Raw genomic sequence first — 18,780 nt, 5'->3', positions numbered from 1 at the left:
CTCTCTGTGTCTCTCTCTCTGTGTCTCTCTCTCTCTGTGTGTGTGTCTCTCTCTCTCTCTCTCTGTCTGTGTGTCTCTCTCTCTCTCTGCTTTGTGCCATTCTATTTTGCAATTAAAGCATCATAATTAGTCGTGTGTTATCAGAGGTTAAGAGTAGATTAGAACAGTTTATGTGTTTTACTTCATTGGAAATGCATATATTTTTAAGATTAACCCAATTAACCAATCTGATCCGCTGAAGTTAGAGGAATTATTGGAGTAAGTTTAACAAACACGAGCATGAACATACAATTCTTATGACTTTTTAAGAAATTATGAATATATTGTGGGGGAAAAAAAAGAAGAAGAAAAGGGATAAAGAAAGAAGGGAAAAAATCTGTGTTGCCGTTGCAGTCAAACATAAAAAGGGAGGCTGTTGGAAGGGGGCGTGGTCAGTAATGATGGACTTGTGAAGACACCCACAGCTTTGAGAACTGTAGCTGCCACATTAGTGCGTGTTTTCTATAATTACTTTGTGACGTCAGAGCCCTGGCCACATTAGCGGGGGTGTCAGTAGTTTATCAGCAGTGCTGAATTCCCCCTGCCTCCAGAACAGGCTCAGTGATGCTGACAGGTTACTGGACAGTTCTGCTGTTACTCTTCTTCTCTTGGGGAATCAGTTAACCTTTCATTTCCCCACACAGGCAGAACACAGCAAATTTTACTGAAGAGATCAGATGTGCTTCAGTCATAAAACAAAACAAAAACCAAAACATTTCTAATGAATATTGTTGATGGCTTGAAATTGATATCTGGTGTGTTTTTTTTATTTTTTTTTATTTTATTTTTTTTATTGGCACCTTAGATTATTTGTTTGTTTATAGAAGTTGGTGAGGACCACACAAGTGTTATTTAGGGCTTATAAATAAAACCATAGACTTGAAGGAGGGTGCACTTTCTTTTTCCTATGACTGTACTTAATGTCATCTTTACAATTAGGACTATTGGAAATGCGTATAGTTGAGCAGACTATTTGATTTTTCTCTCAATGATTGCAATCTGCTTATTCATATATCAAAGAATGATTGTTTTTCCCATTTTTAAATTGCCTCTTGTTGTACATCGTATTACACACACTATATAGTCAAAAGTATGTGGACATCCGAGTCCAGAACCATGGGTGTTAATATTGAGTTGTTCCCCCTTTGTTGTTATAATAAGCTCCACTTTTCTCTTCAGCTCCAAGAGCACAGGAAGTTGGGCACTGATGTCTGGCAAGAAGACCTAGTGTGAAGTTAGTGTTCCAGTTCATCCCAAAAGTGTTGAGGTCAGGGCTATGTGCAAGACACTCAAGACATAAACAATGCCTTTTGAGTTATAGTCGTGCTCTGAATAGAACCCAATATGACCATTTATGGAGCTTTCTCTGAGCCTGCATGGCCACAGCAGGTAGTGAGATGTACAGCAGACCCTGACGCTGGACGCTCGATGAAGAATAAGGTAAGATGCAGGCAGATGATTCAGCTGCTCAGCCCTCATTACAGTGAGAGCGTGAGAGTCTTTACTACACTGGAACGTAAAGGACATGGCAGCTAGCATGAGCCAAATACAAAAGCAGTTAATGCAGCAGCACAATGAAGTGCAGAGGCGTTTAGATACCCACCCTGACTCCCATATACCCTCTGAAACGCTGACATTCCACTCAACAAAGCTGATTAAATATGCCGAAATATGCGCCTGGACTATTGCGCAATCTAGCATTATGTGTATTACAGAGCTCACTGCAATGGCAGATGCAAATCAGTAAGGTTGAGATGGATGCCTCTGAAGCTCTGCACTCATCACACACATACAATAACAATGCTAATTATAAAGGCTGAATGCATTTCTAATGGGTATAGTCATTCAGTGGGAAATTTTTACAGTACATTATTTTACCACATTAATCAATGATTCACAAGTTTTAAAGCATATTTCCTTTTTCAGAGATGGTAAAGTGGATTTGTTCGAGATGTAATACATCCCCCAACTCTTCGAGCCGCTTCTCAAATGCGAGGGACGGTTTCTGACTTTTCCGATAGTACTCAGGGAAATGGCTCCTGCCTCCGAACTATTAGTTACTATATCTGGATTCAGTGCAGCAAATAGGGCAGGTAGTGCATCTGCACTGATCTGCTCCTCAAAAGCTTATGAACAATAGTTACCCCAAAAAAAAAAGAAAAAAAAAAAAAAAGAACGTGTTTTAGCTAAGAAAATGATGAATTAATGCACGGGTCTGTTAACGGTGACATGTATATATTTTTCAAGTTGTACTCGAAAGAGATAAGGCCTGTGTGTTATTTTGAAACTGAGTAAACATTTGTTTTTTTCCTGTCATGTACTGTGAAATATTTGATGTTAGCTTTGACATGAACAGCCTACTTAAGGATGGGAAATGGTGGTGATGCGTTTGAAGCCTCTACACACATGGCTGAGGTTGGCTAAAAACTATAGCCCCAGGCTGCATCTGCTCATCTCATTGGCATGGCAACCACAGCAAGGGCACTGTTCAGCGCTCGGAGTACAATTTTATACTTCTCCTAACCCCTCCTACCCATACTGTTCATCTATAAAGCTTTTTCTCTTTCTCCCTGACTTCCAAAACCCTTTCAATTCATTATGCCCTCTTTTACATGTTGTGCATTCACATTCAAGCCTAAATGGGGAGGAAGGAAGGGAGAGAGAGAGAGAGAGAGAGAGAGAGAGAGAGAGAGATAAAGGCAGACATATAGATAGATAGATAGATAGATAGATAGATAGATAGATAGATAGATAGATAGATAGATAGAGAAGGGGAAGAGAAAGGCTGACACAGATAGACAGATAGATAGAGATACAGAAAGAGAAGGGAAAGGTTGACACATAGATAGAGATAGATAGATGGTAGGAGAGATAGATAGATGGATAGATAGATAGAGGCTGACACACAGACAGATATAGATAGATGCTTACACACAGAGATATAGATAGATAGGAGAGATAGATAGGATAGACAGATAGGATAGACAGATAGAGAGATAGATATTTTTAGACTTATATCTAGAAATAAATGAAAAAAAATGTTGCATCGATAATGATCGTGGTCATTATGAAAGACTAGTTTGGAAGATTTCACACAGCAAATAATACGCATGTGGAAAGGTCATGGATCCACAATTAATCCTCCTTGGACAGACACACACACACACACACACACACACACACAAGATTTCACAATGCCCTCTCAGGCTCATGATGAAGAAGGTAAGATGGAGCCAGCAGTCACGCGAAAAGAGTCGCAGGACGACCTGAAAGCAGCAGGAACAACTACACAGAGAAAACAAGAAGCAGTAAAACTGCAACACAATCACCTCTGTTCCTACATCCTGGGCAAAAAAAAGATCATCACAGAGATGTGCATCTAAAAGAATTTAGAGTTATTTGGAGAAAAAGGGTTGGGGCTCCTGAGAGGAGCATCAGAAAAGTGTTCGTCCTGTTGCCTGGCGATCACGAGATCCAGCCCTGATGGACACAGCCATCTTTAACCAAGAGACCAAAACTGCACGTGCTCTCTGAGCTGTGAAATCATGCATGCTGAATGGGGTGGATACTGCGTTCCTCTGAGAGTGGTGCTCTACTACATCAGCAGTTTGAAAAGACGCGGTTAGCTTCACACGTGTCGGAGGACGTACGAGATGGGGTGACCCGACTCATAGGTGGGACTAAATTAGCGAGAAAATGAGGGGGGAAATCCATTTAAAAAAGTTCCACAGTGAATATGGGGCAGATTCTCTCTAAAAGGCCCTGGAGCGTTAAACGCCATTGAAGCGGAGAACTTAATCACATCGGCCAAGAAACTGAATCAGAGGAGACGGTGGACATTTCAACAAGACAACGATTCCAAACATACATCCATAATGACTTAAGTCACGGCCTGGCTGAACTCCATGAGTCCATCTGAAGGATCCTCGTAACCTTGGGGAACTGAAGACGATTTCCGAAGAGGAACGAGACAAAATTTAACCACAGTGCATGAAAAAATAACAATAATATTAATAACTTCATACCGTAGACATTTAGAAGCTGTGATTGACGACAACAGCTTCGCAATAAAGTACTAATGTTGTCAATATCTGACGTCCAAATACTATCTTTTTTTTATTTTTAAAAAAAAAACCTTTGTTTATGAATACATGCTCTTCTGTTCATATTTATAAGTACAATGTCAAAAGATATTTTGTGTGTAAAGTAAGTACTGGAAAAACAAAAAAAAAGTGTCAAAATACAGGAGAGTGTATTTTAAAGATAATATTGTAAAATCCAAATAATCTTTACAGATCTTTATTGGAAAGGGTTTGAACGATGTTTTTCATGCTTGTTCAATGAACCATAAACAATTATTGCACATGCAGCTGTGGAACAGTCTTTAAGACAGTAATAGTTTACAGGTGGTAGGGAGTTAAGTTCACAGTTACAATAAGTTAGGACACTAAAGAGACCTTTCTACTGACTCTGAAAAACACCAGTAGAAAGATGCCTAGGGTTCCTGCTCACCTGCGTGAACATGCCATAGACCTACTGCAGGGAGGCATGAGGACTGCAGATGTGCAAGAGCAATAAACTTCAATGTAAGACGCCTAAGACAGTGCTACAGGGAGACAGGAAGGACGGCTGATCGTCCTTGCAGTGGAAAATGACATGTAACCATGACGTGATTGAGAATTGCGAATGCCTTGGTGGAAGAGTGGAGGAACATGTCACAGCAAGACCTGACCAATCTGGTGCAGTCCATGAGGATGAGATGCACTGTAGTACTTAAAGCAGATACTGACAGTTCCTTCTGATATCGACCCGCCCCTTCGTTCAGGGACTCATTATTCCATTCCATTTCAGTTCCTCAAACATCTGTGAAACTTCTTCAGTTTGTGTCTCAGTTGTTGAATCTTTTTAGATTCACACAAATATTTACACAGGTTAAGAACTGCGCTGGAAATAAAAGAACGCGAGAGGACGTCGTGTTTATTTTGCCGAGTTTATTTCTCACTGTATTTTATCACCAGGTTAATCAGCATCACAGCCCAGGTAACATAAACATCATCCAATCATAGTGTACTATGTAACCAGCATTATACACATTATACCGTATATACACTGTACACTGACTGGCCACTTTAATAGAAACACCTAAGGAGTGATTAGAGGAGAATATTCTGTGGTGAGGAGAAAAACATCTCAACACACGTTGAGAGTCCAGCAGAGGTTATACTGCCCTGTACACAAGGTGTGTCCGCATGGGCTATACTGAGTAGTAGCTCGAAAAAGCATTTATTTCAAACAGAAATATGGGTTTATTTGTACGCGCACTAAGGCAGTGTTTAGGTCATGCGACTGGAGAAACCCACTAACAAAAAATAATTTTTTTTTTTTTTTTAAATAGTGCATCTCTTGATTAATTTACTGATATTTATTCCAGAGCAGTGTTGCCTGGTTCTGCGTATAATATCCACCTGTCGCAGGCAGATCCTGCACATCCGAAATGCACACTACTGTTACGTTGAATTTTTCAGAAACCTGGCAACCCACAAGCTTCATTAAAACTACGCATTTAAGTAAAAACCTCATGTGAGTATTTTTCTTTCATTCTGAGGGATCCCAACGCACACACCTAGACTGAAGCTGGCAGGTTTCTTCAAAACAAACAAACAAACAAACAAACAAACAAACAAAAACAAATCCTCCATTTACAGTTTGGATCCGTATGCGTAGGGGTCGTTATCCGTTTAATCAGAATCATGTATTTGTATTTGGTTTACACGTCTATCACGCATGCGCACAAGGACACTTGGTTAGTAGATGGTGAAACAGGAGTAGACTATCTAGACTGCGTGTGCAAGGCTCTGGGAACAGAACCGTGACATGGTTGGAAATGTCTCGCCTCTCTGGTGGTCACCTGTCTAACAGTAAAGGGCAGTATATAATGTGACACAGTTGAATTCTCCTGTTCATGACTGCTGTTCTGACGTATTTCTAGATTGGAGCGGTCACTTGTGATACGTCTGAGATACAGGATACATTTATGCTGGTAATTTTCCCTTCAGAGAGTCCCATGTATTGAGAAGTACACATTATATCTGTTTTCCATCACACTGTCAGATAGACCGAAGCCTCTTTTCCTTCAGCTACGATGACGAGCCTGTTGCTTAAATGTGGGACGCTCAATGCTCAAGGAGAACGCTCAAGGAGACAAGGAGAACGCTCCAGCGTGTCAGTTTGCAGTGTGTCATTAAACATCATTCACCTGAGAAATACTGAAGGCTTGTGGTGAGAAAGCTGTTACGGAAAAAAAAAAAAAAAAATCCTACACAAAACACTAAACGAATACTTTTATCTATCGATCTCTGGGAATAGAAAAGGGTCTTTCGAAGGACAAAGCAGGGATCAATTATTAAAGCATATGAACGTCAACATGTATTATGCTTATCCTAACAAACGAACGCATTGCTTTGTTTAAGGACATTTGAATGGCTACCAGCTGCTGTGATGAGAAACAGGAAGAACCAGATAGCTACACTATAATCAGAGACACAGAGGTGTCATTTTCTCCTTCTTATAAACATGCTATTTTAATCATTTTCACAGGAACTGTCATTATTAATATAGAAAGATTGCTTGAAGGTAGATGAATTAGTGTGCTCACCTCTCGTACTGCTGTCAGACATCCGCCGGAAATACACAAGCGTGTCACACTTACTGTACCGGTTTACTTATACAGATTATCTATTCTTCTCAAACCACAAGCGTGCCCCCTGCCATTGCATGACATCACCGCAAACCTCTTCTCCAAATGATAGTAAAGTGTGGGGGTTTTTTTTCAGATCTATTTTTTAAGTGCATATTGGTTATGGACACTCGCTTCCAGACATACAAGTGATGAAACAATGATCGAACAATGCTAACTCCGAGTGCTACGTTCAGCGTTATTAATTATGTATGTATGTTTGTATGTAAATGTTGCTAATCTGTAATCATACATAATGATTTTACACAGGAAAATATTTTAGAGCTTTGATCCATGTCTGACCGAGCTACCGTTTGCTAGCAAGCTAACATTAGCTAATCCATCATGTCAATCAAAATAATACATCGATTTTAAAAAATTATACCGTTAAATAGCAGTCAAAATTTCTGTTCCGTTACTGGAAATGATGTCATGTTTTCCGAAGTCTCTCAGCTCGAAACAAACGGCCGATGAACTCCACCTCTCAGCTTGTTATCGTTGGTTTAGCTCTCGAATGATTACTTACGTTAGCGCTTCTTAGTTTTGTTTGATGTTCTCTATACGGTTTGTTTGAGTCTAAGACTTAAGTGTTTAATGATTTTTACAAACTATCCACTAGCTAGTGTACGATCCTGTTTGTAGTACCATGACGGAAACGCGTGTGCTTAGGCTAAGAAATGTATAGGACGTATAAAACTGAAATATTTTTAATGTTTCTAATTTTTAGGTGACGTTGTACAACGCGACTACGTAATCATGTTAATGGGAATCAAGTCGTCAGTGTCCCGACGTGTAGTGAGCCAGGGTTCATACTGATTCACCACCTCGGGAGCTGATCGAGACACACACTAAATGTTTCAGTTTGCTATTGTTATCTAGCAGCTAACTAGCTAACTAAAAGGCTAGTTTAGGCCTCAAAATGAGCCACATACTGGTACAAAATGAAAACGGGTCTGTTAGAACAGTTTACAGCAGAACAAGACTTTGCTACAAATCTCTGAAAGAGATCAAATGAGGTTCACATGGATACCGTCTCAGTTAGAGCTTCAGATATGTACGTTCATGAGGCTAGACCGTCATTTCAGCCCACCCTGCAACTGTCAATCATCTCATAAGCCACACCCTCTTAATAATCATCCACTAACTTCGACAAAGCGAAGCATTTATTATATGGAAAATGATTGGGTGAGATATCAAGGTCAACTGAACTTGTAAACTGGGCTTGTTTCCATTAACTAACATGAGGACAGGCAGGGTAAAAAAATAAATATATATATACTGCAGCCAGCCACTAGAGGGCCTCAGAGACGTTCCTGCTCCTGGTTTCATGTTTAATCCCCTGCTACAGCATCCATCTACACTGTATACACAGGCTTTGGTTCGATCACTAGCAAAAATCAGTGCGTTTCTAATGATATGTTCATTTTATTATTAATTAGAACTTTAGAAGAATACATAGAATTGTTTTAAATAAGAAATTGGAAATGCAGAAATATAGTAGATTTTAGACAAAGGGAGTAAATGGTCGAATTTAGCAAGCTTTATGATTTAGCTAATCATATTCATCATTAACATAAATTATGAAATGATTTAGACCCATGCATATTCTACATGTATTTAGGCACATTCATATGCCTGCAAATATTTTTCTTATCGCACTTTTTTAATGTTAGCACTGTGTCACACGTCTCACACCATGGGTCCAGGAGAAATGTTATGTCATCTGACTGTATACTGCACACTGTATTAAAATAAAGATCTACATGAGTTATTTGGGTCTAAAGGTGGGGGGGGAGCAAATATTTACATATTTCCCAAGGATTTTTCTATTGACTCGACAGCATGAATAAAAACAGCTGTTTACTCTGGCCCTTCGGTTTTCAACTGTAGATACACACATACACGAAGCAGCACGGGCTCCAAAGACCTCCTACAACTATTCTGTGAGAAAGCTGTGGAAAGGTTCACATCAGGTGAGGGATATAAATAGATCTGAAGATACCCTGGAGCACTGTTACATCCATCGTTAAGACATCTGGGCGTCCATCAAAACTAGATGACCAGGAAGGCAGACATTTGGTCAGAGAGGCCACCAGGAATCAAATGGGAACCTCCAAAGACCGAACGAATTTTATGGCCAACAGAGAAACATGTACATCATACAACAATATCAAAAGATATGGACAGGTGGCAAGAAGGCCATTTCTCAAAAAAGGTCCATCAGGAGTCCTGTTGAAGTTTGCACAATGACATCTGAAGGATCCTGCAACAAACTGGCAGATGAAACCAAAGTAGAAAACAAATCGGGTGATTATTTTTAAAACCCCCAATTAACTGTCCAGTTTGGGCGAATCTGTGCCCATGGTAGCCTCAGAAATGTTCTTGCCTGACAGGAGAGGAACTTGATGTGGTCTCCTGCTGTTGTACCTCATCCACCTCGAGATGTTCTGTGCATGCTGAGATGCTTTTCTGCTCATCACGGTTGTAAAGACTGATCATACGAGTATACGCTCGTGCTGCCGCCACATAATTGGCTGATTAGATACCTGCACGAATGTCCAGGTGGTACAGGTGTTCCTAATAACATCAACCGATCTGTATGCAAGCTGCATGTAATCATGAACAGCAAGAAGCAGACAGCCACACCTGCAAAAACATCTGCTTTGGGACAATGTCTGTTATTAACAGCGCTATGCAGATAAAACTGAATAGAATAGAATTGAAAAACATTGTTCAACTTTTCACAAGCTAGCATGAACTATCGATTGTGTAATTCAGCCTCCCGAAGCCATGTTACATTAGCGTCTGGTCTTTTAGCCGAGCCACACTCCCTGTTGACCCCATTATCAGTGAACTGCTCTTTGCATTATGAGCCACTTTGAGGGTATGATGGATTCACTGATGTCTATGCAGTCCAGAATGTCCAAGAGAATTCATTTGGTGAACGAGACTATCCAGCAAGTCAAAAACTGCCGTCCATGTGGCGTACTGATTTGTGCTTGATTTCAGGACTGATGTAACCCGGAAAGGGGGATGTCTGAGGTATTTGAGATCATAGAGAAGTTTGTTTGATGCACCACAAAGCTTCTGTAGAAATATTCACCATTATAACTTCTTGATGAATTAAAAGTACAGCTGTTTGATATACGGAATGTTAGTAACTATACCATATGTTTTCTTCTCTATCATTCATTCTCTCTCTCATTGGCAACCTGTCTAGGGTGTACCCCACATTGTACCCAATGCTCACTGGGATAGGCTCCAGGTTCCCCGTGACCGTGAAAAGGATAAGCGGTATAGAAGATGGATGGACTCTCTCTCTCTCTCTCTCGCTCCATTGCCACAAGATTTGCCAAGATGTTCATAAATGTCTCCTGATCGTCTCTATGTTCAGAATGAACGTGTAAGCATTCATCTATTCAGTTATTCAGCCATTTCTACTCCTGCGATTTTGTTCAATATCCAGTTTTATATATTTCATACACTCTAAAAGCAAGTGTTCTGTGTTAAACACGTTGTTTTTCATATTATACTGCCCTGGGGGCAGCCAAGTGAAAATGTGGCAAAGTGGAATAATATGAACATTTTCTCCAAAGAAATGAGTTTATCCTCAGTAATCACTGTATATGGAATATTTTCAGTAATCAAAGCATTGTTTAAAAAAAACCTCATTAACCAAGCGTATACTATAATCATTGATATTCAATTTACTTTTTGCAAATTTCCAATGGGGAGGGGGGAGCATCCTTGAAGGAACCTCGACAAATCAATGACCAAATATATTTAAAATTCTACGGGGTACCACGGTTGAGATAAAAAGTTTACCCTTGATTCTTAATACTGTGTGGTGTTACCTGGATGATCAACAGCCGTGGATGTGAGAGTTCTTCACAAGTCCTGTGTTTGTCCTGAGCAGTTCACCTACTCGCTGTTCTTCAGAAACCTCCGCCAGTTCCGGCACGTTCTTTATTCTCCAGCATCTTCTGCACATTTCAGCCCTTTCCAGCAGCGGCTACATGATGTCCAGATCCGTCTTTTCACGCTGAGGACGACCAAGGGACTCGTACACGACTATTACAAAAAGGTGCAAACGTTCACTGATGCTCAAGAAGGCAACACGATGCGTTAAGAGCCGTGTTCCTGTTTAACTTTACTGTATATACAGGAGCGCAGCTAAACAGGATCACGCAGTCTCACACACAGCCAGGTATCAAATTCTCCATTATGCTGTGGTGGGGATTCTGCTGGAATGGTTCGGCTCGACTGGTCCCCTTAAAGCACACGTTCACATAAAATGTGAAAACAAACAAGGCCTTTTGGAGAATATAAATATAAGTATATAAAAACAGCCCAAATCATCCCATTTGCCCAGAGATTTTATTGTCTATCAATAACTGGCTAATAAAATAAGTCTTATAATAGAGTAGACCCGACAACACTGAAGAAAAAGAATGTGTAGCCCCACCGCCTGAGTAAACGCAGTGAACAGTAAAAAAACAAACAAACAAACAAAAAAACTTAACAGTACAATTTCAATATTGTTCTTTTACAGATCGCTCGTCTAACGTCCCTCGTAGAAAACGAGAAACGCTTCCACATGGCCGACTTCACTGTTGATCTGCTGCTCAAGCTGTTCGAGCACGTCTGAGAGCTGACCGGTCAATCCTTCCAGACTCATTTGTCGGTTTATGCATCTGTCTTTCTTTTTTTTTTTTTATTACAAAAAAATAAAATAATACCGAAAACAGCTGTGCCGTCACATTTCTGAGTGATAATTCCTTATTTCTTCCAACGTACTCCGACGTGAACATGCGGAGCTCCTGCACAAAATGCGTAAAGGGTGGAATGTCAGTCATTTAAATAGAATTTTTTTTTTGGAATCACCAAGAATTCTTAATCCACTTGAACATATGGGAGATTCTGGATGTTTTCAGCAGTGCTCTCCACCAACACCACCATCAGCACCCCAACTGCAGCCATATCTTTTGGAAGAATAGTGTCGATAACGCCACTATAGTTCCAGACAATTATAAAATGCCAAAGCACACTGACCCTCTTCCGGCGGCTCGTGGTGGTCCAACACCTTACTAAGACAATTTACGTAACTTGTACATTTGTTTGTATCTTGTATTATTGTTATAAGACTTCATAGTGATCTGATTATAATAGCATGAGATTCGTCTCTAGTCCATCGTCTCCAGTCACTAATGGACAATTTGAGTCTGTTTAAATCAGAAGAGAGAGAGATTTATTTCATCTTTCATCTAAGAACATTTTATGAATTACCCCATATGAAAAGATATAAAGGTTAGTGTTAGGGCTAGAGGTGGTGTTAGCATTCATCATTTTTTAAATTTTTTTTGCCCATAGGGTTGAAGGCAAACCAAATCCAGCCACACTGTCCTTGGGGGTTTACCTGTAACTGGTCTTTGGCAGAGTGAGGTTTAGGTTCTAAGGTTCTTCTGTGTAATCAATTCCTTAGTTTACTTCAGGGTGTATTATTTCCCTTACACCATCCCCAGCCCACACATTTTCACTGTGTCAACATACTTTATGTGTTTGTGTTGTTACATTAAAACTTCTTGAGTTAAACACTCTTTATATGATTACACACCATAAAAAATACATGTACAAAACTATAAGATTTGAAATTGCTTATGTACAGCTATGTACACTACTAAATAAAAACACCTAATTAAAGTTACAGAACATTAAGAAAAACAAACAAAAAAAAAAAAACAAACAAAAAAAAAAAGAAGTAGACATATACTTGTGCTCCCCAGGCACACACACCCGTGTGTCTCCGTTTATTAGCCATGTATCTGGTGTCAGTTCTGACTTCGGCAGACGTGGAAGAAAAAAAAAAAAATAAAAAAAAAATAAAATGACATGAGGAGGAAGAGGAGTGGATCAGATCAGCTGCGTATCCTGCATCTCGTTCTGAAATTCTCGAGATATCGGTAAGGATGGGAAAGGGTGAATACCTTAAGAAAAACAAAAAAAAGACAAAGTCAGACCATGGATCAGATCGTATACGTGCGGCCTGTTTACAAACAACACGGAATAAACAATACGATTAAATTGTACATGCAGGTGTAAACGACTTGGAGCGTGGCTAAAAATCTCTGAAAACCTTGGGATTTTAATGTTATTTCATTTCAACGGCGTAAAAAATTAAGACGCTATATAAATATAAACATACATAATCATCTGAAATGAAAAAAAAAAACCCCAACAATATAAGAATGCATTATATGGGTGCTATTTATAATAATTAAATATATACTGAGAAAATAATAATAATAATAATAAAGCAACCCTTGGGCATATGTCGTTAGAAAAAGGGCATTATTATTATTTGCACTAAAAGGTAAAATTCCCTCATACCAGGAAGTAGCCAGGAAAGACAGGAATCTAATGGAACTTCAGCAGACATTCTTTATCAGAGCAATATTAAACCAAGTGTGAAGTTTTCTCTCTTTATTTCAAACTCTAAACACACATCATCATCTTGAAGAGTTTTGAAATTCTGCATAGCATTTAAATACCAGTTCAACCTGTAGGTCTGTAGGTTTTGCTATTACTAAACGATCATATCCGAGTCTCTGCATGAAGACGTTTCTAATAAAATTCTACTAGGATGCGATTAGAGGCTGCGTCGGAGCAAAGGAAACGCACGTAAGGCGGCTTGCTCCAAAAAAAAAAACCCTCCAGAAAACAGTTTCTGAAGAATCTGCAATCTGCTAGGAGCACATCTGTGTGAATCTGATTGTCTGGGCTCTGCTGCAGAAGATGTCATTTTCACATTTCAACAACTCCAACACTGCGGTCACGCTACATCGACAATCGTTCACGTAAGTGCAGAGCTGCAGTGCTCTTTAAATTTTACCCATCAAGCAGATGTCTTGAGCCCAGATGGCGTTATGTTGTGGAGAAAGCAATTACTATGATTTAATACAAATTTCGCAATTCCAAATCAGGCCCGTCTATCGCTCTTCTTAACCATGAAGACAATATACTAATAAAAAGACGTATACTATGTGGCCAAAAGTATGCAGACACCTGACCATGACACCTATATGTGCTTGTTGAAGATCCTAGTCTAATGGCATGGCATTATTACGGAGCTGGCCCCCTCCATAATCTGGTATAATGCACTCCACTCTCTTCTGGGAAGGCTTTGCACCGCATTTTGGGGCGTGGCCATGGGGATGTGTGTGCATTCAGCTACAAGAGTATTAGTGAGGTCAGGCACGGATGTTGGGTGAGGAGGCCTGGTGTGCAGTCAGCATTCAGATTCATCCCAAGTGCAAAGTGTTTGAGGTCAGAGTTAGGCTGCTCGAGTACTTCCAAACCGACCTTGGCAAACCATGTCTTTATGGACCTTGCTTTTACTCATGGGCATTATCATGCTGGGAACAGTTTGGACTTGGCCTCTTCGTTTAGACTGGTTTATCATCACATACTGTGAAAGTTCTGAGCCACTGATCTAGTCTTGCCTTGTTGTGCATGACCCTCACCTAGTTTTGTATTACCCTTCTGTTTTGATCGCTCTACTCACTGAACACTTTATTAGGAACACCTGTACATCTACTCGTTCATGCAATTATCTAAAATCAGGCAATCATGTGGCAGCAGTGCAACGCATAAAATCATACAGATATGGGCCAGAAGCTTCGGGTAATGTTCACACTGAAGAGCATGGGGAAAAAACGTGATCTCTGCGATTCTGAGCGTGGCATGATTTGTGTTGCCTGATAATGACAATAATGACTGATCTCCTGGGATTTTCATGCACAAGTCTCTAGAGTTTATACAGAATGGTGTGGTAAAGAAAAAAAACATCCAGTGAGGAGCAGTTCTGCATACAGAAAAGCCTTGCTGATGAGCGAGGTCAGAGGAGAACAGCCAGACTGGTTGGAGCCGACAGGAAGGCTACAGTAATTCAGATAACCACTCTGTATAATTGTAGTGAGCAGAAAAGCATCACAGAATGCACAACATGTAAAACCTTGAGGTGGATGGGCTACAACAGCAGACGACCACATCGGGTTCCACTTCTGAGGCTGCAGTGGGTACAGGCTCACCAACACTGCACAGCTGAAGACTGGAAAAAACGTTGCCTGGTCTGATGAGTCTCGATTTCTGCTGAGGCACACAGATGGTCAGGTCAGAATTTGGCTCCAACGGCATAAATCCATGGACCCAACCTGCCTTGTGTCCCCAGTCCAGGCTGGTGGAGGTAGTGTGATGGTGTGGGGAATGTGTTCTTGGCACACTATGGACTGTTAATACCAATCAATCATGGCTCGAATGCAGCAGCGTATTTGAGTATTGTTGCTGACCAGGTGCATCCCTTCATGGCCACGATTTATTATCTTCTAATGTCTACTTCCAGCATGATAATGCACCATGTCACACAGCAAAAGTCGTCTCAAACTGGTTTCATGAACATGACGACGGGTTCGGTGTTCTTCAGCGGTCTTCCCAGTCACCGGATCTGAATCCAGTAGCGCAGATTTGGGATGTGTTAGAACACGAGATTCACAGCACGAAACTGCACCTGAAACTTCTGCAGGACATGCAGGATGCAATCATGTCAACATGGACCAGAATCTCAAAGGAATGTATCCAACATTAAAAGCCAAACGAGGCCCTAGCCAGTATTAGTCTAGTCGTCCTAATAAAGTGTTCGGTGAGTGTATATTGACTCATGCTTCGTTTATAGACCCGAGATTGGATTGGGACTTCACTTGCTCGCTTTGTTGTTTATTAAACTTCTGCACATGGAACTTCTCAGAGTCTCCTGTGTTACAGCTTTGTTTTAATTATAATATTCCTCAATAGCTCCGGCTATGATGCAGGTATTTTTTACACTGTTTAAAACAGACAAGTCTTAAGAGTGACCGTATGGCTAAATGAAAATCAAACAAGTAATCAAAAATGATCAAAGAAAAACAAAAACAAACCCCACAGCATATAAAAGTATACCGGGTTATTTGGAATCAAAGGCTTCTGCAAACCAGTAGTACACAATCTACCATTAAACAATCTCGTCATATGAATAACGTCACCATAAAATACCTTTATGACAATTATTCAAATATGCTGGCAAAATGCTAGTAATACATCATCTCATGAAACGAGATCTACCCTTGCTTTTCTCCTCCTGCAGTAGACCTCCAGTTCTTCACAGACTATCTCCTCGATATACCTGAGCTCAGAGTAGCTACAGCTAGCTTTCAGAACGGAAATGGGAAAATGCATGATTCTGATTGGTTAATCGGTTTCTCACCATAGTAGCTGGCCAAAAACGACAACAACAAAAAAAACAAAAAAACCATGATTAAACAAACCAAGGTAAATCTCAAATTACCCCCAAAATATCTGAAGGTTATGTAAAATGCTACACCAGGAACCCGCTGACCCCCCCCATCCCCAATAAGCACCCCATTTTGCTAGCGTGTGAGATTAGCGACAGGTTTTGAATTGCCGCCCTTTTCAAAACGAAGAGAAAAGAAAAACAAGAAGAATTGTGGTAACGTGGTGGAGATAATCTAATAAAAATCTAATATTTAATGTAACACCAATTCCGCATCATTTTTGGCAAACAAGAAGCTAGCTAGCATTTGGTGCTCAGTTTCAGAGCATGTAGCTTTCTTTGGTAGAATTCGTGATTTTGTTTAAATTGCCTTGTACACTCAGTATTTTAAAGAACATACAGATCATAAAAGCCAACCCTTTACCAAAGGTGTTCTGCTGTAGCCTATGATATGTCGTTATGGTTTATCTAATTGGGACGGTTGATCTAGCACGATATCAAAACATACAGAACACAACGCTAACACTTTCAGACAGCTACCCTGATACTTTTATAAAGGCACCTGGGTAATATAATGGCAATAAAGTGGAAAATATACCAGCTGCATTTTCCTGCCAGAGGCCCCCACAGTCACTAGAATTGCCTCTGTTGATGTCACATCAACTGACATTTATTTTTATCAAGCACTTCCACTGGAAGGGCTAAAAACGTCATCAATTTCCAACCTGAAATAACGACAATAAAAACTGTCAGAGCCAGAATTCACACCCCAAGCTCACGGTGCTGACATTTCTACCTCTGGGATCTCCCCCCAGTATTTTCAGTGCTCCTAGTCGCATAGTGGCCTAGCCATAGCCATGCCCACTTCAGGTTTAAATCCAAATACAGAATACTTGGAACATGAATCAGGTTCAGATACAGTCATGGAGTTCTCTGGTCTTTTTTCCAGTCTTCTGTCCAGTTTGTGCGAGTCTGTGCCCATGATGGCCTCAGATTCCGGTTCTTGGCAGACAGAAGTGGAACCTGATGTGGTTTTCTACTGTTGTAGCTTATCCACCTTAATGTCTGTGCATTCCGAGATGCTTTTCTGCTCACCACGGTTGTAAAGAGTGGTTATGCGCGTTACCATAGCCTTCTCGGCTTCTCCTCTGACTTCAACAAGGTGTTTCCGCCCAGAGAACTGTCGCTCACAGGGTGCTTTATGTTTTTCACATCATTTTGTGCCTAGAGGCTGTTGTGCATGAAAATCCCAGGAGATCAGCAGTTTCTGAAATATTCAACAACCATGCCACGGGTAAAGTTACTGAGATCACGGAGATCACGGAGACCCCCCCCCCCCTCCCTCCCCTCATTCTGACATTTTATACAACGCATAATTTGATAAACGCATGTAGGATACCACAAGAGTCCACCTTGGACTGGATCCCTTCACAATTTCGTTTCCACGCCCCCCGCTGCCCTTTTTGTGTAGAGTTCCGCTCTCTTAACATTTATGTGCGTAATAAAAACACTATGAATTCTCCTTGTACAATGAATAATGATGTCAAATATTGTTTGTTTTTTGTTGTTGTTTTTATTGCTTAATGAAGCTTTTAAGACTATAAAATCCTAGGATGAGTCGGGAGGGAATAAATATTAGACAAGGATCAAACGAACAAACAATATGTATGAATGATTAAATAATAAGCTGAGACCAAAGGGTTTCTTGATGATTTTACAAAAGATCTGATTAAAGACTAAGTACACGCGGAATATTAGAACCTTTCCGTATTTAAATCCGTGCACGCTGCAGCACAACAAAGTGTTCAGACGGCTTATCTGTACGTCATCAGCATGAAGCACTAATTAAGCATGCAATGATCTTTTAATTGACCAATGAATTAAGCTTGACAAGTCAAAGTGACTTTCCTAATGAAGCAAAACGGTAAAGACTCTAAATTACCTTTAAACTGGACTATTAGCACAAATGTAAGTACCAGAGAGATCAAGCTAAAAAAGGCATTCAGTACAAACTCAACCCGTACCTGCAGTTCTGAACTCAAGCTGTGCCATGTTTAGGTTCTTCAGTACTGTTTGGATCGGTACACATCCACGGAGATGTATTAAAAGTGACTATATAGACCACAGGTGCATATACACCACTGTATACCATATACAAATGAATATTTAATATGTAGTAGATTTAATCCCTGTGCTTTATTAATAAATAAGGAAGTCGAAATGTCTGATAGGTCTTTGCTTTGATCTGTACAAGGAAGTCTGTACGCAGAACCCGATTCTGTACTCGTCTGGGGAGGGGGATCGTACTTGCAGGATTTACATGCAAGAATTTCTTCGGAAACGCGTCACGTTTGTGCAAAATGGTCAACAATAGATTCATCAGGTTTGCTGGGGGGGTTTTTTGGTATCAAAATGAGTTTGAGAAGAACAAAGTTTCGTCATTGTGCAGGAAGACCTGTCAAGGAGCAGGTCTCATATGAGTTTTTTTTTGTTGTTGTTGTTTTTTAGCAATAATGATAAGGAGTATTTATTGGTCACATATACAAATGCACAGTGAAATTCTTTTCTTCGCATACGCCAGCATATTAGGAAGTTGGGGTCAGAGCGCAGGGTCGGCCATGATACAGCGGACAGGTTCCACACCTGATTCGGACCATAACTGGGGAAGGGTGAAGCCATACAC

At 40.3% G+C, this 18,780-nt stretch overlaps 1 protein-coding gene across 1 annotated transcript in view; it reads right to left on the bottom strand.

Annotated features, from left to right (window-relative positions):
• Window positions 1-11,030: 11,030 nt before the first annotated feature.
• Window positions 11,031-18,780, bottom strand: part of zgc:172282 (leucine-rich repeat and fibronectin type III domain-containing protein 1-like protein) — a 59,088-nt gene continuing 51,338 nt past the window's right edge. The window contains exon 8 of the mRNA XM_017490234.3: window positions 11,031-12,759. The gene's annotated coding sequence lies outside the window, so the exon portion shown is untranslated. The remainder of the gene's footprint in view (window positions 12,760-18,780) is intronic.

The sequence above is a fragment of the Ictalurus punctatus genome, chromosome 17 (assembly GCF_001660625.3).
Source record: "Ictalurus punctatus breed USDA103 chromosome 17, Coco_2.0, whole genome shotgun sequence".
Lineage (NCBI taxonomy): Eukaryota > Metazoa > Chordata > Actinopteri > Siluriformes > Ictaluridae > Ictalurus > Ictalurus punctatus.
Note: the sequence above shows the minus strand (reverse complement) of the source record. Positions and strands in the feature narration are given on the sequence as shown.